Genomic DNA, 23,602 nt, shown 5'->3' with positions numbered 1-23,602 from the left:
CATTGGAACAATACTGATCTGAACCGAAACAGCAAACATTTGAACTTGAAAGAGAGAGAACATCACACAATAGACAAGAGACACAAAGGTGGAGTTTGACTCTCGGAAGCATTGGCCCCTCAATTGTCAAAGTGCTAAGAAGATGTGGAACCGACACATGGAAGATGTGGTAACAAGGAACATGAGGGGAGAGAGAGGAGAGAGAAAAACGCTAGAGAGAGAAGATGGAGAGAGAGAGAGAGAGAGAGTATGTACAAGCCGTGGATGGCACAACTCTGCTATCACAAGAGAATACAAGGCTCTGCAATCATATGATCCCAAAGTGGGGTTGCCCCCTCCTCCATATATAGGCGAGCACAAAAAGTGCCTGACCCACTCCTATAAAGACCCCACGACCATAAAAATGGAAAATATGGGAAATAATTATTAATTAGTGCGCCTACTAAAAGTGCCACAAGTGGCCGGCCGGACCAAGTCTGGATTTTCTACCATATGACGAGAGAATATGGAAAAACCTAACAAGGCTATGCACAGCCACAAAGAATACCCCCTCTCAGATCGTGGGTACACTACAAGAGTAGGAATCTGGAGCCTCCAAGAAGGAATAAGGAATTTGCAAGTCCAATCCACCACTGGATATAGTACACCTCTCTACAAAATACTGCAGGCATGATAAGAGAAAATCCTATCGTCCAATGGCAACTAGTGCTAGCAATCCCCATCAGAGTTTGCCAGGCTCCAAAAGCCCGAGTCAGCCAAACTAGAGCTCCTCTTCCTGTAAACCGTGTGGGCATGTCATCAATGGCTATACTATATAGGAAAAGTTAGAGATCAGCTTCCATGCTTGGTGAGCATCGCTTCAAGATTTTAAGTGAGTCCATAAGTATGCAGTGGATTTAAGCTAGCTACAGACACCTCGGATGTGTCTGAAATTTGTTGCAGCTAAATTCATACCATGAAATTGATTGGAAATATTTTTTAAGTCGTGTCCTTGTTTCCGTTGTATATAAATTGACAATAGATCTTTTTTTCCCAGAAAAAGATCCTTCCATTAGTCAAAAAACCTACCTAATGGGCTACAAACTGCCTTTATTAGAGAGGGCTACATCAAGAGGTGGGGAGCCTCTTCCAATGAAAAAAACTAGATATGTACAATGATGGCTAAATCAAGATATGGGAGGAGGAAACCACCACACTGGTGGGTGGGATTGCCATCTAGGTGCCATATGAGCTATGGTGAAGAGAGGCCTTGGTCGCAAAGTCGCTAGAAGGCCTCGCGGTGCTCCTGCATGTCAACAGAGCTGTCTTGAAGCCTCTCAAACTGTCCCCTGCGTGTCCATCGAGGTGCCATATGAGCTAAGGTGAAGAAAGGCCTTGGTCGCAAAGTCGCTAGAAGGCCTCGCGGTGCTCCTGCATGTCAACAGAGCTGTCTTCAAGCCTCTCAAACTGTCCCCTGCGTGTCCATCGAGGTGCCATATGAGCTAAGGTGAAGAAAGGCCTTGGTCGCGAAGTTGCAAGAAAGCCTCGCGGTGCTCTTGCATGTCAACAGAGCTGTCTTGAAGCCTCTCAAACTGTCCCCTGAGTGTATGAATCAGCTCCAACTATATGTCTCGTACAGTCTTCGTGGGTGGGATGGGTTGAGCCTCGAAGATGCGGAAACATCGGGCTTTCCAGATGAACCAAATTGCTAGGCTACAGATGAGCTCCGCTCCCAACAACTCTCTATCTCGGCTCCACTCTTGAGGTACAAGCTCTATGGCGGGGTGGAGTCTGGGTTGGCCCTCTTGAATCACTGTCACAAAATGAAGTGGCATGTCCTGTTCCAACTTATAGGGTATTCATTAGATGGGGCCCTTGGGGGCACATAGACAAAAAAAAAAGAGAGATCGCGAAGGGATACTTACATGGCAGCTGTACGGCTAGCCCGCACATCACGCTGACTGCTGACATGGCAGCGTACGGATTTTCTGTGAATTGCGCTGGCTGCTGGCAGCGCTAGCTTTTGGGCCTGGATGCTTTTAGAACTTGAAGCTTTTCAAGTATTGCTTTTGGGGCTCTGCTTCTGGGCATCCCTTGTACTGTTTATAAGAGCCATTGGGGCCTCAGTTTGTAGAGCATCTAGACGTAGAGTCTGAGAGTAGAGGTCCCTCGGGAGTTGTACCTTGTTGAGCTCAATAAATAAAGAAATATCGAAAGGGGTGCCAATCTTTGGGGCCACTGCTTTTGGGCGTGGAACTCCGCCGTGCCGTGTTGACTCTCTCTCTCTCTCTCTCTCTCTCTCTCTCTCTGTCTATCTATTAAAGTTCAATGATTTTGAACTTTCTGTTCGTGTGTTGCTAGTGGTTTCTCGCTTGGTGGGTCCAAGCTTGTTACAGTGGTATCGGAGCTCAGAAAGATTCTTCTTCTACGGAGGATCCGATCCCTTGGCAGCGCAACAGATTCTCGAGAACATGACGGAATAGTTGAGATTTTATCTGTATGTGAAAGAACCTTGGTTTCTCGACCCCGGACTTATTAGCTACTCCCACCCTTCTTCCATCGCGCATCGGGTGCGCTCCCGTCTTCATTGCTCTGTCTTAAAGGGCATAAGACATAAACACCTCTCAGGGGGGGGAGGCGAAGAAAAATTGAAATCTGGCGCACGAACTGAAGAAAAGAATGAAGATTTGGACAAATTCTTGGCGGAAAAGTTTGCCAAAGTGGAGTACAAGCATCAACTGTAGGTTGACCCATCTGTGGAAAGACTGATCAGATACTCCAGAGACTCGAGATTTGCGAAACACGTGAAGAATTACCCGATTGATCCATTCGTGACAGCATGAGGCCATTGTTTCTCCTCTCAGGTCGAGAGGAAAGCTGAATGGACAGACGAGTGCGGAAAAGCGGAAGCTACACTCGCAGAAAGAGCTGGATAGAGCTCTTGATCAGAAAACAAGCCAGATAGTTTTAGAGTAGCCGAAGAGTGCGGGAGGAAAGGAAAGATGAATGCAAGACTGGTACCAAATTGTGTGGGGACCGACCTTGCTCAGATGGATGAAAGTACTGAACTTTTCCACGCATTGGGAAAAGTGCAGGACCAGAAAGCCCTTATCTTCTTTGATGGAGGAGCCAAGGCCAACTTCATTTCAACAGAATTGGCGGCTCGACTTGGAATAATGCCCGAGAAAATGGGGCCACCGGCCGAGGCTGTTCTAGCGGCACCCGAACGAGATGTTGCCACTACTCATGTTATTGGCAAACTACGTTTGCATTGTCAGGGTACCTAGGGTGCGAGGACTTTTACATCATGCCTTTGGAAGGGTGTGACGTCCTCCTAGCAATCCCTTGGTTCTGCAAGAACAACGCTGTGGTCGATTATAGGGCAAGGAAGGCCATCTTGAAGAATGAGAAGGGCAAAGAGATTGTTCTTGATGTAAAACGAAAGGCAAGTCCATCCCACTTGATGAAATCCGGTCTTTTTGTGTATTAGATCTTCTTAAAAGAATTGAATGATGATCAAAGGTCAAAGATGTCTGATCTAGAAAAGGAGCGACAATAATTTCTACATGCACAAGCTGACTGTGTCTTTGAAGGCCTACCAGGCGAGTTACCGCCTTTGCATCCTGAAGATCATACGATTGATTTGATTTTGGGTAGTACACCACCGAATTGGCCACCTTAGCGAGTTAGCCGAGCCCAAAATGAAGAAATAATGAACCAGCTAAAAGAACTTCTTGAACAGGGTCTTATCCAACCTAGCACTTCACCTTTCGTTCGCCGGTGTTGCTGGTACTAAAGAAAGATGGATCTTGGAGAATGTGCATTGACTATAGAGCTCACCGACCGTTCCGAGGCGTTCCAAGGCGTTCTGGTCCTGCCGTTCCGGTGAGTCACTGTCTGCCGAAACGCCTAGACGTTCCGGCGTTCCAAGCCCTCTCAATTCCGTTCCCCGGTAACTATGGTATCCAAGTCCTCCTAGTATCTAGCTAAGGCAGGTCTTGCAGATGAGCCTAGTGATCTCGGACTGTGTAAGAGTCACAGAGGGTGCATCCAGTGAGTACTGGAAGGGGGGCAATCTGTCCATGCTGAACCCATGTACTTGAAATCATGATGTCATCTCTCCATACCAGCATATTGTATCTCCTTGCATAGCTAAATGTTGAGAGGACTCAAGTGATAGGCGGGCATATCTATCTCTGGGGAGGTCCCACAAAGCGGCGTATAAAGGAGACTGACCTGGTAAGCGCCTCAACCACTAGTGGGGAGGCAGCTAGCTCTGCTCGAATAATGTCATGTGGTACTGAAGCCTTGGCTCTAATAAGTATGCGATCATATAGACTAGAGGCTTCTCTATGTCTCCCCATCCATTAGTGCGACCCGACCTCCCATCATGGTCCAATGAAGGCCCCCATATCTGAACTCCGTAGAGCAATGCGGAAGCCACCAGAGTGTCAAAACGCAAGAGCTTCTTCCGAGGCTCCTGGAACTGAATGTGTGAACACATCCTCTCCAATCCACATTATGCTGTATATGCTTTGGTCAGTCTAGTCTTTGTTGCTCTCCTCCATGAAAATGCTGGTCCACTAAAGACCACCCCAAGGTAGGTGTAAACATCTGTATACTCCACCGTCTCATGGCCGTATGTGAATGGGGGTGCTGATCTCCTGGCCACTGTGGGGTGGTGTTAAACACCATAACCTTGGTTTTACCAAGGTTGACAGACAAACCCTGTTGTGGGAAAACCTATGCAAAGCATCCAAGTGACGTTGCACAACACAATATCATCAGCATATAATAATAGTGGAATCCATGTCCCTGCCAGTTGTGCACCTCTATCACCCTCTCGCTCAATATAGTCAGAAACCTCATGCACATACACGAAATAGAGTAGGAGAGAGCAGGCAGCCCTGCTTCACCCCGATAGTGGAGCGAACTAATGTAGATAACCCCTCTTGATTGTGTACATGCCCCACCATTGATTTGTATAATGCCATGATCCCCCAAATCAGCTCTGTGGGTACTCCCATCTCTCGTAGTCTGCGCATCAATCTAGCTCTGGGCACTGTGTCAAATGCTGTGCGGAAGTCCACAAAGCTACAATAGATCCCTGATTTGCCCTCCTCAATAATGGCTCTGAGTTAGAATGTGGTCAAGAGTAGAAAAACCTCTCCTAAACCCTACCTGACAACCGTGCCAATGTGTGTCCAATCATGATAGTGTGATAATTCCCAAGCTCCATAGGGTCTCTTGACTTAAAGATAGGTACAATAGTAGATGTATTCCTAGTATTAGGCAAGCACTCACACATGGCACGATTGAACATCACTGCTAGAAGCTCTACAAGCAGATCCCTAGCATGTATAAAATGCTCAACCACTAAGCCATCATGATCATATGCTCTCCCAGTCCTCATCCTATCAATGGCCTTCTTCACCATCTCAACGGTGAAAAAAGCACATGTGTGTGGACATGGCTCGGGGGGGTAGGGAAGAGGCGGCTGTCTAGGTGGCAGGAATTGTGTACAGAGATGATGAATACTAGCCCTAGGCTTCTGTAGAAGTAATGGTAGGAGGGGGGGAGTGCTCATGAAAGAGTCGCCACGCCTCACATGAGTCTTGACTCAAGAATAGCTGATATAGATCTTGCTCTAGTCAAGCCAAAAATGCCCTCTTCTTCCGCCGCACTAGGCATCTAAAGGCAAGCCGTGACTGTCTGTGAGTGATGTCCCCTCCAAAAGCACGTTGCTCTTAAGCCTGACTGACTCTCGTCTCGCGGCACTCATCATACAACTGTTCTGGGGCATGCTCCCAGAACGTCATCTCTACTCAGGCTGGGTGCATGGGTATGCCTTCGCTGCTACATCATGCAATGTCTGTCAGTATAGTAGTAAGCTCCTCTAGAGGTCACCCTGGCTCCTCAATGCACATGCGTCTGTAGATCCCATTTATGTAGACAGAGTCCGTCTCCCATGTAAATGTGTAGCGAGTAGGGGCTGCTACCTATGGTATGTGTGCTACACAACTGGAAAGAATGGTCATCGACACAAGGGCATGATCTATTGCCACACCAACAAGTCTGGTCCAATTGTGAGGTCCTGGATGCTAGAGTTAAAGCTCGGCTGTGCCATGACATAATCCACTATGCTGGCTCCATGTCTGTGTGGAAAGCATGTGAAACCTCCCGCAACAGGAAATCTGTAGGCCATTCAAAATGGCCAATCCATGTGCAGTTCCCATGTCTATCAAGTGTCGTCCATGCTCAATATGCTTCATATCCTGTGATAATCTATAGGTCCTTATCTTAGGCATAACTTCTTGCATATGAGCAAGCTGGGAGAGTGTGAGGTCGTCCCCAAGGAATATCCCTGTCTTCTTTAGTGTAGGACGCCTCTTCAAGAAATCCTTCTTTGCTTCCATGGAGGGGAAGCGAAGGATCAATGCTCTCTCCTTTAAAGTCTCCTTATTTCCTTCTCTCTTCTTCCCCACTCTCCATGCCTTTGTGTGTGTGGCCTCACTACCCATCATAAGTAGAAGCTCTTTGATTTCCCCCTCCACATCGTCACTGTCTTTTGGACCGGTCACTCGTACGTGTAAAGCTCTAGACTTCCTCCTTTGCTCTTCCTCTAGGGTCATGTTGATGATTGTGGGAGTGGGGATGGCTGTTGGTTCTTCCCTTTCGCTTTCTTGGCGACTTCTATCCATCTACCTTCTTCTGTGTTTTCGTGATTACATCTACCCACGATGACATCTTCGCCTCATGTTGCTTCTCTTCTTCTTTGATCTTCCGCACTTGTTCTTTGATGACTTTGAGTTCCTCTATCATGGAGGGCTCGATTTCTCCTTTTTCAAGTCCACTCCGGCTCTAGTTTCCGCAAGCTCTATATTGAGGGCTGAGACCTCTTCCCGAGCACTTGGACTTCTGTTTGAAAGTCTTCTTTCTCCTTTTTCTATTGTTTGCTCTTGTTGAAGACCATTTGGATGAGGTTGGCCTTTTCTTTCCACCATCCTTCCATCTCCATTTTCGTCTTGTTCATGACCATGAATGTTGCCTTCGTTACCATCGAGGGAGACTTGCACACGGGTGAGATGCTCTTGGTCTCCATTGCTGAACACAGTGGTCCAGCAGCTCATTTTCGAACCGCTGCTCAAGCTGCCCCCCTGCTTAAAGCTGCCCATTTGCTTGCCATAGGCAAGCAGCCCTTGTACCTGCTTGTTCTTTAGTTATAGCAGCACCTTGCGTGTTAATTTACAGTCAAATAAAACCCTGTCGAGAGTAGGGACAGAGAAGAAGAAGAAGAGAAGAATTTTAATGTCATAAGAAACTATCCCAAGAGACCTCAAAGATTTATCCGACGAGAGAGAGAGAGAGAGAGAGAGAGAGAGAGAGAGAGAGAGAGAGAGAGAGAGAGAGAGAGAGAGAGACCTGCTGCGGATCTGTTTTAGGGTTTTTGTCACCTGCTGAGGGCTGTTTCAGGGTTTGGCACTTGCTGCGAACCTATTTTATATAAAAGGCATTCTTCCCTCTTTCTCTTGCTGCTTGCATCTCTAGCGTGACCTCTTGCATGCGTGCTAGCTATGCTAAGGTCAGATCATCGCCCAAAGAAGATTCCCGTCTTCTTTAGAGTAGGTCTTTTTTTCTAAATTCCTTCTTGGCTTCTATTGAAGGGAAGCGTAAGATGAGAGCACGGTCTTTGGATGAGGATGCATCTCTTTATGTGCTCTTCTTTCCCACTCTCCAAGCTTTTGTATGTGTCGGAGACGTGATCCCCATCATTTTCAAGAGCTCTTTCACTTTCACTCCTGTATTATCTTGGTCTCTTAGACCAAATATTCTCACATGCATGGCTCTCGTCCTCCGTTTTTGTTCCTCTTCCAAGGTCATGCTTATGAGAGTGGTTGTGGAGAGAAGCAAGGCTTGTGCTCAAGCAAGGCCCTTGCTTGGTGAAAAAATATCTGCCAGTGTGCGTAATATGATCCCAGCAGTAGCTGGATCAGACCACGCATCGGGCTAATTTGTTGTACGAAATGTGTGCCCACCTACTCATTGAGAGAGAGCCTCACGCATCGAACTAAGCTACTATGCGAAAGAAAGTGTGCTTTGTGTGTGTGTGTGAGAGAGAGAGAGAGAGAGAGAGAGAGAGAGAGAGAGAGAGAGAGAGAGAGAGAGAGATGAAATGAAATGAAATGTTATATTAACGTCTTCAAAAAAGGCCAAAAATGACCTATGAGACCAAAAAGTTACAATTGGTGAATCTGATACCATGATTGAGTACGGAAATTACAAAGTTACAGAGAACTAACACTAAAACACTAAGGAAAAAGGAAATATTGGGGGGGGGGGGGGGGGTTGTGGGTTCAGATGAAATCTCTCATTGGTCGCTGTCAGATCTCATTGACCTTCTCCATGGTCAGAACTCTGGTTGGGCGTCTTGCATGTCGAGCTAGAGTGATCTGTATCTTCTGTTGCAGCCTTCGTCGGTAGTGGGAGACCCCTCGAGGTCGTGGACGTTGGATCTTCCAAGTTCAGTGGCTCGGTCAAGCAGTGTACCTCTAGTATGAGTAGGCTCTGAGATCTGCTGTAATGACTACTCCGTTGGCTCTCCTCTGTGTGGTGTAAAGAAATCTGTGATTCGTCTCTGAGACTCTCTTTCCCTTGATGTCCTCAGCAAGCTCTCCCTAAGTCTGCGTAGCTCTAGCAAGAACAATCGGATACACCTCTGATCCTTGTATCTCATGACCCTAGAAAAAGGTCCGAACCCTTCTCTGAATAGACAATGGAAGCGGCCGCGTATCTCATAGTATGCCGGGCAGTGACGTGTAGTGCAGCTCTGTCTCTGGCTCTAAGTTACATAGGTGAGTCTCGATCTGGAGCTGACGTGAGGATGTGCGTATCTGTCCAATAGCGCATCTTATCCCATGAGATAAATGTGTATCCATGTATGCAGGCCTAGTCACAAAGCCGTCCTCCGTGAGTTGGAGAAGATGCTCTCTGTAGAAGGCCATCTTCGTGCCCAACTCCTGTGTCGGCTGTATCCAATTGCTCCTGGTATTTAGCTGAATCAGATCCTGACGCATGAGTCTAGTGATCTCTGTCTGTGTGAGAGACAGGGAGGGTGCATCCTGGGAGTATTGAAGCCGAGGTAATCTATCCATGTTGAGACCATGCGACTGAAACCGTGATGTCATCTGTCCATACCAACATGCTGTATCGCCTTGTAGAGCTAGTTGTCGAGATGACTCCAGGGCAAGCCGCGCGTATCTGTCCCTAGGGAGATCCCGTAGACCGTGCATAAAGGAAACTGATCTCGTCAATGCCTCCACCACGAGGGGGGGGGCGGCTAGCTCGGCTCGAATAATCTCATGTGGTACTGAAGCCTTAGCCCGAATCATCCAAGCGATCATAGAGACCAGAGGCCTCTCCATATATCTCCATCCATCTGTGTTGCTATATCTCCCATGGTGGTCTACTGAGGGTCCCCATACCTGAACTCCATAGAGCATAGCTGGAGTCACTAGAGTGTCAAAAAGTCAAAGCTTTGTTCGCGGTTCCTGAAACTGAACCTGCGAACACATCCTCTCCAGTCCTCCCGAAGCTGCATATGCTCTCGTTAGTCTAGTCTCTGATGCTCTACTTAGTGAAAACACCAGTCCACCGAAGACTACCCCAAGATAGGTATATGCATTTGTGTACTCCACAGTCTCCTGGCCATACATAAATGTGGGTGCCGACCTCTTGACCCATTGTGGCCTTGGTTTTCCCCAGATTGATAGACAATCCACTGTCACAAGCAAATGTATGCTGAGCATCCAAATGACGCTGCATCCCCTCTGGGGAGTCAGAAATCAGCACAATATCATCAGCATATAGTAACAACGGAATCCACGTCCCTGCTAGCTGAGCCCCCCTGTCCCCCTGACGCTCCCTGTTTTACTCCAATAGTGGAGTGGACCATGTCAGACATTCCCTTAGTGGTGCGTACCCGCCCTATCACTGTCCTGTATAGAGCCATAATACCCCATATCAGCTCTATAGGCACACCCATGTCCTATAGTTTGTGTATAAGTCTGGCTCTCGGCACTGTGTCAAGCTTTGCGGAAGTCCACAAAGCTACAATAGATCCTCTTGCCATGGTGTCTACCCTCCTCAATAATAGCTCTGAGTGTTAGAATCTTGTCAATAGTGGAGAAACCTCTCCTGAAACCTGCTTGCCCTGGTGCTCTTATGCCCTCTCGCTCTGCCCATCTACTCAGCTCCTGCTCAAGAACGGATGCATACAACCTAGCTACTGTGTGACCAACCATGATGGTGCGATAATTCGCGGGAATCATGGGATCTCCTGACTTGAAAATAGCCACAATCGTAGACATACTCCAAGTCTCCAGGAAGCCTTCATACATGGCTCGATTAAACATCATAGCCAGGAGCTCTGGCATATCTCTGGCATGGATGAAGTGCTCTGCTACCAGACCATCATGATCATGTGCTCTCCTTGTCTTCATCCTGTCAATGGCTTTCCTTACCCTCTCGGCAGTAAAGAAAGAAGATGTCTACGGGCATCTCTAGTGTGTCCGGCAGAGGTGGTTGCCCTGATGCTGTGTAGAGAGATGTGGCATATTCCCCCCATGTCTTAGTGGAGGTGACCGCTAGCAGTGGTGAATGCTCGTGGAATAGCCTCCATGCTTCGTGTGAGTCCTGACTTATAAATAGCTGATATAGATCCCGCTCTAGCTGAGATAGATAGGCCCCTTTCTTTCGTGGCACTAGGCGGCGAAAGATAATCCGTGACTGTCTATGCGTGGTAATACCCGTGAGCACTTCCCTCTGTAATTTGATCCTCGTCTCTCTGCACTCCTCATCATACCAACTGTTTTGGGGCATGTTCCCAGATCGTCTCCGTGTGGGCTGGTTGTGGGGGTATGCCTCTGATGCTGCATCATGGAGCGTCTCTGTCAGTATCTGAGTGAGTTTGTCTAGTGGCCGTCCCGGCTCATTAGTGCATAGCTTCCTGTATATCTCATCCATATACACAGAATCCGTCTCCCTCATTAAGGTATACCGAGTGTGTGTGGGGACCTCTCCTAATGGAGCTGTGCTGAATTGAAAGGTCAGGGTATAGCATGATCAACTGCTACTCCAACTGGCCTATTGCCCACCATGAAATCCTGAAAGAATGGGATGAGACCTGGCTGGGCCATAACATAATCCACTGTGCTAGCACCATGTCGGTGTGGAAAGCAAGTAAAACCTCCAGCTGTCGAAAATCTTTGTAGGCCATTCATAATGGCCAATCTGTATGAATGGCCAATCTGTATGCGGTTCCCATATCTATCAAGTATCTGCTATATTCAGTGTATTCCTCATCTTGTGATAGTCTGGATAGACCCATCTCTGTGACGTCCAGCACCCTAAGCATCTCTTCGGAAGTATCATAGAATATTGTCTGGTGGTGGGCAGTCCTAGCATTGAAATCCCCTAGTATGATAATGTCACCATCCTTGGAAAACTCCCATATGTCATTATCCAAAATAGCAAAGGGGGATTGTCCTCTAGGTGATGCATATATTGATGTACTAGGAGGAAAGTAACAAATAGCAATGTAGAGGTATCTACCCGAGAGAGAGAGAGAGAGAGAGAGAGAGAGAGAGAGAGAGAGAGAGAGAGAGAGAGAGAGAGAGAGAGAGAGAAGATGAAATGTTCTATTAAACGTCTTCAAAAGGTCAAAATGACCTACGAGACCAAACTGGTACAGAGAGAGAGAAATGAAATGAAATATTAACGTCTTCAAAAGGCCAAAATGACCTATGAGACCAATCTGTTACAAAATATTGAATCTGATACCATGTCTAGGTACACAAGAACAAAAGAACTAGAACAAAGATACTACTACTAGAATCCATCCTCATTTGCACTCTGGATGTCGAGAGAGTATGGCTTGAATCCTCTGCTGTAGTCTCCGTCGATGCTGTGTAGCCCCTCTCCTCAATCGTGGCCGTCTGGATCTCCGTAGCTCCAGTGCTCGATCGATGAGAGTGCCGGTAGTGGTCGAAAGAGTGTGGGCCGAGCTCTACAGTGATGGCTGCTCCTCTGGCTGTCCCGAATCTAGTGAAAAGAAACCTGTAATCTATCTATGGGACTGTCTCTCTCTAGCTCTCCCGAGTAAAGTGTCTCTATATCTGTGTAACTCAAGTAGATATAGCCCAAGACATCTCCGATCCTCATAACTCACGACCCTATAGAAAGGACCGAAACCCTCTCTGAATAAGCAGTGGAAACGGCCCAGTTCTCATAGTACATTGTGCAGTGACATATGTGGTGTAGCTGTGTCTCTGGCTCTAGCTGGCATTAGCGGCATATCCTGTCGTTTGCTGGTATCCCTGTGAATCTACTGGTCTCAATCTCCAGTTGATGTGATGATGTGCGTATCTGACCAATGGCACATCGCAAACCATGACACGTATGTGTCCATGTAGTTGGGTCGAATCGCAAACCCATCTCTTGTGAGGTGGAGAAGATGCTCTCTATAGAAAGCCATCTTCGTGCCCAACTCCTGTGGCGGCTCTATCTAGTATCCATGTCCTCCTGGTATCTAGTTGGATTAGGTCTTGACGAATGAGTGAAACCGGCCTGTTCAATCCAAAAAGGGCGGTAGACCTTAGACTTAAACCTAATATGCTTTCACCCATTTAATTTGTCGCCCACTTTACCTGTACTTTCAAGACACAACAAAGGGGAAAGGGATACAGGCTGCTAGATTGCACCGGTATGAGAAGACCGACACCAGACTGGCCCCTAAATTAGGCGCCCCTTTCGGTATTTCTTTATTCTTTAACAGAGGGAATAGAAGCTGTGGTTCCCTACAAGCTGCCCCGCACAGTCTTGGCTGAATTTCAACTGTTTTGGCCCGATTTCGGCAGCATAACTGTACTAGGACCCTTCACAGTCAGTATCCCCACGCATTGGATGACTTTCCCGACGCATTCCGACACTTAACAAAACCTGGCGAGAATCTGCAGCACGCTGAATTCTCTGTTTTCTGCCCCGAAAGTGTGCCAGATCACCTGTACAGCGGTCCCCTCGCGTCCCCGAACCTCCTAGGGGTATTAATGTCCGTTTAGGGCCAAAACCCTAAACCTGCAAAAGTACACAGCAGGCTGTAATTCACTGTTTCGGGCTCCGTTTTGCGTGCCGGTCGCATCCGTAGCAAGTCCTCGAGCTCCCGCACCTGTAGGGCTACTTGCCCTTTGAATCGAACGAGATTTCGCACGTGAAACCTCTCCGAATCACCTGTACCTGCGGGAGTTAATCCAGTACCTGTGCAAGAGGCTCTTGCCTCGGCAATCGCGCATGAACCCACACAACTGTACATTGGTCAAATGAAGAGCCCACTAGAGGGGCATAACATACTGCCATAGGGGAGAGAGAGCAGTGCGTAGCGTGCAGGGCATCACTCCTGGCACCGCACTGTACATAAGAGGGAAAGCAAGCACTCCATTGAAGCTCTCAACCTGTGACAGCATGAAAATGAGCCTTCTCCTCTCTAAAATCAGCGTCCCATTCTCTTGCATGAGGAAACTGCACAGAAATGTGTCACTTGGCACACTTACAGACCATTTCCTGTTTTGGGGTTACCGCCTAAAAATATCCTGACCGGTTGCCCAGTTGACTTTGCGGCAGAGTTGTAAAATGTTCCCCTTGTTATTCCGGAGGTAATGACGCGAACACATTTTCAGGTCCCAAAATAGCAGTTCCCTAAATTTTAGGAGATGTTGATTGTATCTTTCTAGGTCATCTGATCCCCTCTGTACAGTGCAGCCACACCAAGAACTGAAATGTAGCCTCTGTAGCAAAGGATTCCACTTTGGCTAGTCAATGACCCCACTTTGGCTAACCATAGTCCTTGTCCAACCTTAGTGCTCTCTTGCCCTCAGGCCTGGACTCCCTCTGAACAGTTCCACACTAGCTATGCAGTGCAGGGCAGGTAGATTTCCGGAGGGGTGTTTCCAAAAAGTGAAAGTAAATAAATAATAAGAAAGAAATCAACAAAAAGGATAGATAGTAGTCACACGCTGGTGACATACCCCCCTCTTGAAATCTCAAACGTCCTTGTTTGCATCTATGTCGTACATTTTCACAGTCAACACTGATGTATTCAACACCTGTCGACACATGTACAACACATACATGCTCATTGTCAACCCTGGTGTATTCAACACCTTGTCGACACATGTATTGCCTGCGTGTGAACCCTGTCCTAATGACATAGTGGTAGCTTCGCACTGTGCCATTGCTTTGAGTCATTAACTTTCCAGTGACAAAATGGTAGCTACGCATTTTGCCACTGTCTTTTAGTGCACGTTGGATCCAGTAACACTTTCGAGCATACCCAAACCGACAGTTTAAGAATGCAGTTACACATGTACCCTTTAATAGAAGCAATTACTGTATCCTTGACAAACTGACAAGAAATACTCACTTCTATAGCACTAAGCACACTTTTGGACATTCCGTAAGAGCAATTGCCAAACTGACAATCTGTACATCTCTAACATTCATGTAACATGTACTTGATTTGAGCTCACTTTAAATACCATGTACATCATTTCTTTCAGAAGCCATTGTCACATTGACAATCCATGTAGCTTTGAAACTCAAGGGGTCAAGGTAGGTTGCAAATCGAAGGCTTCAAGCTAAAGTGATAACACAGTTGGTGATTCTGCAAGTTCACCTTCTTCCATCCACTTAGCATCCATTGGTGGATAGTTTCTGAACTTCACCAAGTAACGCCTAGCAACCTTGCCTTTCACTTTTCTTTCTTTATGTGCCAAAATCTGTTCCGGGACCAAGATCTCGTCAAGTTCCTCGACTTCCGACTGATCTTCAGCTGGCATATCCTCTGGCACATAACCCACATAGGGTCTGAGAAGACTCACATGAAACGCATTGTGAATTTTCCAACTCTCAGGCAATTTGAGCCTATATGCAACATCATTGATTATGTCGCATACTTGAAAAGGCCCATAGTAACGCATGTTGAGCTTTGGAAACAGTCTTTCCTTGCCCTTCATCTTCTTTAACCTTGCCTTTTCAAAGCGTAGAAGCACCCAATCACCAAGTGAAAATACCACTTCACGACGGTGACGATCAGCTGCTTTCTTTTTCTTTGCCCGAGTCTTTTCTAAGGCCACTTTGACCTTCTTGTACATTTCATGCATGTCCTGCGCATACTTATCTGCTTCAAATATCTTGTCCTTTGTATGCAGTATGGGAGTAACTTTCTTGCCACCTTCAACTATTTCAAAAGGTGCCTTGCCAGTTGATGAATGCACTGTATTATTGTATGCATACTCTACCAATGGCAAATACTGCTCCCACTTTCCTTTATGCTCAGACACATAGCACTTCAGCAGATCTAGGACAATAGAATTTGCCTCTTCTGACTACCCATCTGTTTGAGGATGAAACGACGAAGACAAACAAGCCTCTCCAGAACAAACTTGTCATGCGTGGATCACGGTCGCTAACAATCGACTGTGGCATGCCATGATACTTGAAAATATTGCTCATAAACAAGCGTGCCATCTGATCTGGCTTTTTCTTTTTCCTGACAGGAATAAAATGAGCCTGCTTGCTGAATCTGCAAATGATGGTCCAAATACCATCGTTTCCTGTCTTCGTTCTCTGAAGATCAAAGATAAAATCCATAGCAATACTTTCCCATGGTTTATCTGCAATAGGTAGTGGTTGCAATAACCCTGGTGCCTTTTGCCTGTCAAACTTGACCTTCTGGCATATTAGGCATTCTCGCACAAAGGCATCCACATCTCTTCTCAATGTAGGCCAGTAGAAGAATGTCTCAACCGCTTTAACTGTAGCATCGATACCACGATGCCCTGCATACGGTTGGACATGACTCTCTTCCATAACTTTACGTCGCAATGGCTTTGTGACACACAATCTGCCATGCATCATCATGAACCCATCTTTGAGAAGATAGTGTTCATGACGTTGTCCATCCATTAGTTGCTCGAAGACCCTTGCAAAATCTTCATCATTTGCGTACTGTTCCCTCATATCATCAAGCTCATGATGATAAGGAATTGACACAGCTGAAATTTGTGGCTTCCTTGACAAGGCATCAGCCACAACGTTCTTCTTGCCTTCCACATGCACAATCTGAAAATGGAACATGGACAAGATATTTGCCCATCGCATATGCTTCTCAGATAACTTTGCCTGTGTCAAGAAGTATCGCAAGGTCTGATGATCCATTTAGACAACGAAATCTGCACCTAGCAGGTAGTGTTTCCAACTTAAGAGCGCATAAATCACGGTTGCAGTTCTTTTTCATAGACTTGCATAGTCTTTTCTGGCCCTTGCAAGATTCTACTCTCATAGGCTACTACCCTGCCATCTTGCATTAGCACTGCACCAATGCTACTACCATAGGCGTCACACTGGACCACAATGACTTCTTAAGATCTGGCAACACAATGACTGGATCTGAAGTCATCTTTTCCTTTAAGAGATTAAAAGCTGAAATCTCTTTCTTTGTCCATCTAAAGGTGACTGCCTTCTTTTGAAGAGCATGTAAAGGTGAAGCAATCTCAACGAAATTCGGATAAACCTTCTGTAATAGGAGCATAGTCCCAAGAAGCTTCGGACATCGTGCACCGTCTTCAAATCTGGCCATGACTTGATCGCTTGAACTTTAGCAGGTTCCATTCTGACACCATCCTTTGAGACAATGTGTCCTAGAAAATGAATCTCTTCCAGAAAAAATTCACTTTTCTTTGCATTGATGAGCAACCTATGGTTGCGTAGCTCTTTGAACACAATGGCCAAGTGATGCCTATGCTCCTCTTCATTCTTTGAGTAGGCTATCATGTCGTCAAAGAATGTACCAACAAACTGCTGGTGTGGACGGAAAATTCTGTCCATCATCCTATTGAATGTAGCAGGAGCATTTGTGAGACCAAAGGGCATCACTAAAAATTCGTAAAGGCCAAACGTCGTTCTAAAAGCAGTCTTGTGCACATCCTCTAATCTAATGCGGATCTGATGGTACCCACTCTTTAGATCTATCCTGCTAAACATAGCTGCTCCTAATTTGTCTAGAATATCATCAATTCTAGGTATAGGGAACCTATTCTTGATGGTATTCTTGTTCAGTGCATGGTAGTCGATGCACATATGCCATGAGCCATCCTTTTTCTGCACCAACAACACTGGAGAATAGAATGGAGATTAACTGGGCTGAATCAGCCCCTTCTCTAACAGCTCCTGTACTTGGCTCATTATCTCTTTCTGTTGAGCCGCACTAACCCTATACGGAGACTTATTTGGTGGGCTACTGCCTGGCACCAAATCTATCGCATGGTCCTCGGGTCTCTTTGGCGGTAATTGAGACGGTAATGAATTGGAAAAACAGTCACTATATTGTTGTAAAAACATTGACCTTTCTTTATCTAACACATATAAATTTGATTCATCACAATCTGACACTTCACGTGCAAAAACCAAGTACGCAGAAAGATGCTTTTCCATTACAAAAGTAATAGCAGAGGCTGATACAGTGGGAATAGACTCCCCTTTAAGCTTTACATCCAGAATGTGAGTCTTTCCCCTGCTCTGTACAATGATCTTTTTGTTGTAGGCATCCATGATTCCTTGTACAAGAAACAACCAAGGAATACCTAGCAACACATCACATCTGTCCAGTGGCATGATGTAAAATTCTTCAGCATCTACATAGGACTGGATATGTAGGTGTAACTTTCCGATGATGGGTGTCACAGCCTCTATATGTCCAGGACATGCCAAACCTGCCTCTGCTGTATACCCCATCTCTTCAGGTCTGATTCCCAACTTTGAAGCCAATTTTGGGGAAATGAAGTTGGCTTTGGCACCTGGATCAAAGAAGATGAGCATTGTTTGATCCCTGACCTTTCCCCATGCTCTGCAAAGCTCACTTGCATCTGAATTTGGCTTGTCGCCCACCATATCTGGCACTAGATGAGCCATGGGCCTCTTTCCTTTCCTGTCCTCCTTGTCTTCAGAATCAGCTAGCCTTTTCTTTTGAGGACAATTGTAAGCAATGTGGCCAAGATGCTCACAGATAAAGCATTTGTTCTCTGACCTCAAGACCTTCTTTTGGTCTTCCGACTTGCGAGGAAAACGTCTTTTCCATTTCTTTGCTGGTCCCTTTTCTGATTCAGCCGTAGCCTTGCCTTTCCCCGCGTTGGCTGGCTCCTGAGTCCCTTTAGGAACCTCATTAGGAACGTACTGCTTCGCTGAATTTTTCTTGGCTGATCCTTCCTTGACGCCAGTATTAAATTCACAATCTTCTCCCTTGAGCAAACCATTGCCAGTGTTTGCTACCTCGATGAGCTGCGTCAAAGTAGTGACTTTGGTCTTCGTGCAGTACTTTCTCAATCCTTTGGGTAGGCCACAACAGTATTTTTCAATCTGTTCTGTCAATGGCACAAACCTATAGGAAGTTACTGGAAGTAGAGCTTTCCAAAACTGCCGATTGGAGCTGCGTCAAAGTAGTGACTTTGGTCTTCGTGCAGTACTTTCTCAATCCTTTGGGTAGGCCACAACAGTATTTTTCAATCTGTTTTGTCAATGGCACAAACCTATAGGAAGTTACTGGAAGTAGAGCTTTCCAAAACTTCCGATTGGAATCATCCAGATTCTTGCAAGTAGCAGCATTAAGCTGGTGCCATTCTGTCACGACATCTGCTTCAAAGTCATCAGATAACCATGCTGCTGCAAAAATCTGCTTGGAGTAAATCCATGTGGACGGAGCTTGCCCTTGAAGCAATAAAGTTGTCCACCATTGTCCTGCATTCCCTGTCAAGAAAGTGGCTGCCTTGCGGACCTTTGAAGCCTCTGTAAAGTTTCCCCCTGCATAGGCCTTGTCAAACTGCTGGAGGAATGAGAGAGCCTTCTTCCTGTCATCAAACCTTGTAAAGGTCGTGAATGTCACACCTTTGCCACCTTCTTTGTACGGAGTTGGCCTCTCCAGCGGTGTTAAGTTGTCATATGGAAGTGACTCAAACATGGGAACACTGTTAGGGTTCATCTGTGTTCCTTGACATGGAAACGCTATATTTGGCTATTGATTTGTAATTCCAGCCATACCAAAATTTGCCTGTGGCATCCCAAATTGGCACTGAGCGCTTTGAAACCCTGGTAGCATGCCCGTGACACCATACATGGGGTTAGGCATTATTGTTTGAGCACCCCCGAACACTGTTCCTGGCGTGTAAAACTGATTTCCAGGTGCATGACCAGCCATGCTCTGGAATACCGATCCACCTCCAAAATAGCCAGGGTGTACTGAAGGTGGTGGGAAGACTTGTTGCATAGCCTGTAGTAGGTTGCTTCCCTGCCTATTAGAACCAGCTATAGGTTGCTGAAGGTGGCTTGCTGAACTGGTACAGCTTGAAAGACTGGCATTTCAGCCACCTGTTCTTGCACCTTAGGCACAGGTTGTGGAGATTGCATGTTCTGCGTCAAATGTACAGGTGTTTCCATTGACTGTGCAGTATGAATCACCTGTGCTTGAGCCTTAACAGGCTTTTGAATATGATCCAGTGACCCAACTTGCTGAGACGGAAGAGGAGGTTGTAGAAAGGCTAAAAACCTCGGGTTCTGCATTACTTGTGTGAACATAGCCACAACAGTAGCTAACTGGGTCCTGAATATATCATCATCCGTCTGTGGTGGTCTTGAAGACTCACCGACTTCATGTGTCTCTTGACCCTGTGAGGAGGAAACCTCTTCAGTCACATCATATGGTCTGTCAGCCATAATTGCAATTTCCTGTGTCTGGTCTATGATCCCCTGTGTCTTCAAGCCCAAACTGACCAAGGCTCACTTCTATAGGAAAAAGTGATTTAATCCTGGCGATGAAACCATGAAACCGGCCTGTTCAATCCAAAAAGGACGGTAGACCTTAGACTTAAACCTTATATGCTTTCACCCATTTAATTTGTCGCCCACTTTACCTGTACTTTCAAGACACAACAAAGGGGAAAGGGATACAGGCTACTAGATTGCACCTGTATGAGAAGACTGAGACCATACTAGCCCCTAAATTAGGCGCCCCTTTCGGTATTTCTTTATTCTTTAACAGAGGGAATAGAAGGTGTGGTTCCCTACAAGCTGTCCCGCACAGTCTTGGCTGAATTTCAACTGTTCTGGCCCGATTTCGGCAGCATAACTGTACTAGGACCCTTCACAGTCAGTATCCCCACGCATTGGATGACTTTCCCGACGCATTCGGACACTTTACAAAACCTGGCGAGAATCTGCAGCACGCTGAATTCTCTGTTTTCTGCCCCGAAAGTGTGCCAGATCACCTGTACAGCGGTCCCCTCGCATCCCCGAACCTCCTAGGGGTATTAAGGTCCGTTTAGGGCCAAAACCCTAAACCTGCAAAAATACACAGCAGGCTGTAATTCACTGTTTCGGGCTCCGTTTTGCGTGCCGGTCGCATCCGTAGCAAGTCCTCGAGCTCCCGCACCTGTAGGGCTACTTGCCCTTTGAATCGGACGAGATTTGGCACGTGAAACCTCTTCGAATCACCTGTACCTGCGGGGGATTAGCTGCTAGCTAATCAGTACCTGTGCAAGAGGCTCTTGCCTCGGCAATCGCGCATGAACCCACACAACTGTACATTGGTCAAATGAAGAGCCCACTAGAAGGGCATAACATACTGCCATAGGGGAGAGAGAGCAGTGTGTAGCGTGCAGGGCATCACTCCTGGCACCGCACTGTACATAAGAGGGAAAGCAAGCACTCCATTGAAGCTCTCAACCTGTGACAGCATGAAAATGAGCCTTCTCCTCTCTAAAATCAGCGTCCCCTTCTCTTGCATAAGGAAACTGCACAGAAATGTGCCACTTGGCACACTTACAGGCCATTTCCCGTTTTGGGGTTACCGCCTAAAAATATCCTGACTGGTTGCCCAGTTGACTTCACGGCAGAGTTGTAAAATGTTCCCCTTGTCATTCCGGAGGTAATGACGCGAACACATTTTCAGGTCCCAAAATAGCAGTTCCCTAAATTTAGGAGATGGTGCCATTGTATCTTGCTAGGTCATGTGACGCCCTTTGTACACTGCAGCCACACCCAGAACTGAAATGTAGCCTTTGTAGCAAAGGATTCCACTTTGGCTAATCAATGACCCCACTTTGGCTAACCATAGTCCTTGTCCAACCTTAGTGCTCTCTTGCCCTCAGGCCTGGACTCCCTCTGAACAGTTCCACACTAGCTATGCAGTGCAGGGCAGTTAGATTTCCGGAGGGGTGTTTCCAAAAAGTGAAAGTAAATAAATAATAAGAACGAAATCAACAAAAAGGATAGATAGTAGTCACACGCTGGTGACAATGAGTCTAGTAATCTCCACCCGTGTAAGAGACATCGAGGGTGCCTGAGGAGAGTACTGGAAGGGGGGCAGCTTGTCCATGGTGAAGCCATGCGTCTGAAACCATGATGTCTTTTGTGCATACCAGCATGAAGTGTCCCTCTGAAGAGCTAACTGTTTGGAAGACTCAAGGGCCAGTCTAGCATATCTGTCTCTAGTAGTATCCCACAAGCTGTGTACAAAGGAGTGTGATATGGTAAGCGCTTCAATCTCCAGAGGAGGGGCAACTAGCTCTGCTCGAATGATAGCGTGGGGTACGGAGGCCTTGGCTCTGATCAATCGAGAGATCATAGATACCAAGGGCCTCTCCACATGTCTCCAACCATTCTGGCCTACCGAAGGTCCCCAAATCTACATCCCATACAACATAGCTGAGGCTGCTAAAGTATCAAAGAGCCATATCTTTGTTCGAGGTTCCTGGAACTGAACCTGCGAACAATCCTCTCCAAGACTCCCAAGGCCGCATAAGCTCTAGTCAGTCTAGTCTCTGCTACTCTCCCACCCCAAGGAAAACTTCGGCCCAGTGAAGACAACCCCAAGGTAAGTGTATGCATCTGTATACTCTACAATCTCCTAACCATATGTGAAAGTTGGTGCTGATCTCTTGATCCACTGTGGTGTGGTGTTAAACACCATAACTTTGGTTTTACGAAGGTTTACAAACACTATCCTCTGCAAAGCTGTGTAATGCATCCAATTGTCGCTGCATACCCTTTGGTGAGTCAGAGATCAACACAATATCATCAGCATATAACAACAATGGGATCCACGTCCTTGCCAGCTAGGCACCTCTATCCCCTCTCTGTCAATGTAATCAGACACCTCATCGACATACATACCAAATAGAGTAGGAGACAATGGGCAACCTTGTTTCACCCCAATGGTGGAGTGAACTAAATCAGATATCCCCTCTAGGGTGCGTACATGTCCCATCACTGATCTGTATAGAGCCATAATCCCCAAATCAACACTATGGGCACCCCCATCTCCTGCAGTTTGCGCATCAATCGAGCTCTCGGTACCATGTCAAATCTTTGCGGAAATCCACAAAACTACAATAAATCCGTCTCCCATGTGACCTGCCTTCCTCAATGATGGCTCTAAGTGTCATAATATGATCAAGAGTGGAGAAACCCCTCCTGAAACCGTCCTGGCCCTTTGCCCGTACATCCTCACCCTTTGCCCAATTACTCAACTACTGCTCAAGAATGGATGCATACAACCGTGCCGATGGTGCCCAACCATAATGGTGCGGTAATTCCCAGGCTCTGTAGGATCGCTTTCCTTGAAGATAGGCACAATAGTAGACAGCCTCCAAGTCTCAGGTAATCCCTCACACATGGCACAATTGAACAACACTGCAAGAACCTCTACCAGCATATCTCTAGCATGTATAAAGTGCTTTGCTACTAGATCATCATGATCATATGCCCTGTTGGTCCTCATCCTGTCAATGGATCTCTTTACCATCTCAATGGTAAAGAAGGTGCTGGTAGGTGGGCATGGCTCTGTAGGATCTGGAAAGGGGTCCTGTCCAAGAACCGTATATAACGATGTCGCATACAGGCCCCACACATCTGGAGAAGTAATCACTCGGGGTGGGGAATGTTCATGAAAGAGTTGCCATGCCTCTCCTGAGTCTATACTCAAGAACAACTGAGACAAGTCTCACTCCATCTGGGCCAATTAAGCTCGCTTCTTCCGTCGCATAAGGCCCCGGGAAGCAATTCGAGAATGTCTATAAGTGATGACTCCTAAAAGAAGAACCCTCTGAAGCTGGGTTCTTATCTCTCTGCACTCCTCATCATACCAACTATTCTGGGGCATGCTCCCAGAATGTCCCCTCCGACCCGGTTGAGTGTGTGGGTATGCCTCTGATGCTACACCATGTAGTGTCTCAATTAGTAAAGTGGTGCACTCCTTCACTGAGAGGCCATGACCAGCTGTGCATAAACGGCTATAGATCTCCTTTGAATAAGCCGAGTCAGTCTCTGGTGTAAATGTATAACGGGTATGTGGCCTGCCTCTTGATGTCTGAGCTGTACTATACTGAAATGAAATGGACAATGTCAAAATAGCATAATCCATTGCTACGCCCGCTGGTCTGGCTCCCACTATGAAATCTTGAATACAAGGAATAAAGCTCAGTTGTGCCACAACATAGTCCACTGTACCTGCCCTGTGTCTGTG

General features: G+C 46.6%; 1 protein-coding gene across 1 annotated transcript in view; it reads left to right on the top strand.

The window, feature by feature from the left end:
- The window catches only part of LOC147440740 (protein PAT1 homolog), an 83,909-nt gene that overhangs the window by 40,003 nt on the left and 20,304 nt on the right, over positions 1–23,602 (top strand). The gene's annotated exons all lie outside the window — the stretch shown is intronic.

Source organism: Adiantum capillus-veneris, chromosome 15 (genome assembly GCF_014529385.1).
Source record: "Adiantum capillus-veneris isolate H3 chromosome 15, ASM1452938v2, whole genome shotgun sequence".
Taxonomy (NCBI): domain Eukaryota; kingdom Viridiplantae; phylum Streptophyta; class Polypodiopsida; order Polypodiales; family Pteridaceae; genus Adiantum; species Adiantum capillus-veneris.
Note: the sequence above shows the minus strand (reverse complement) of the source record. Positions and strands in the feature narration are given on the sequence as shown.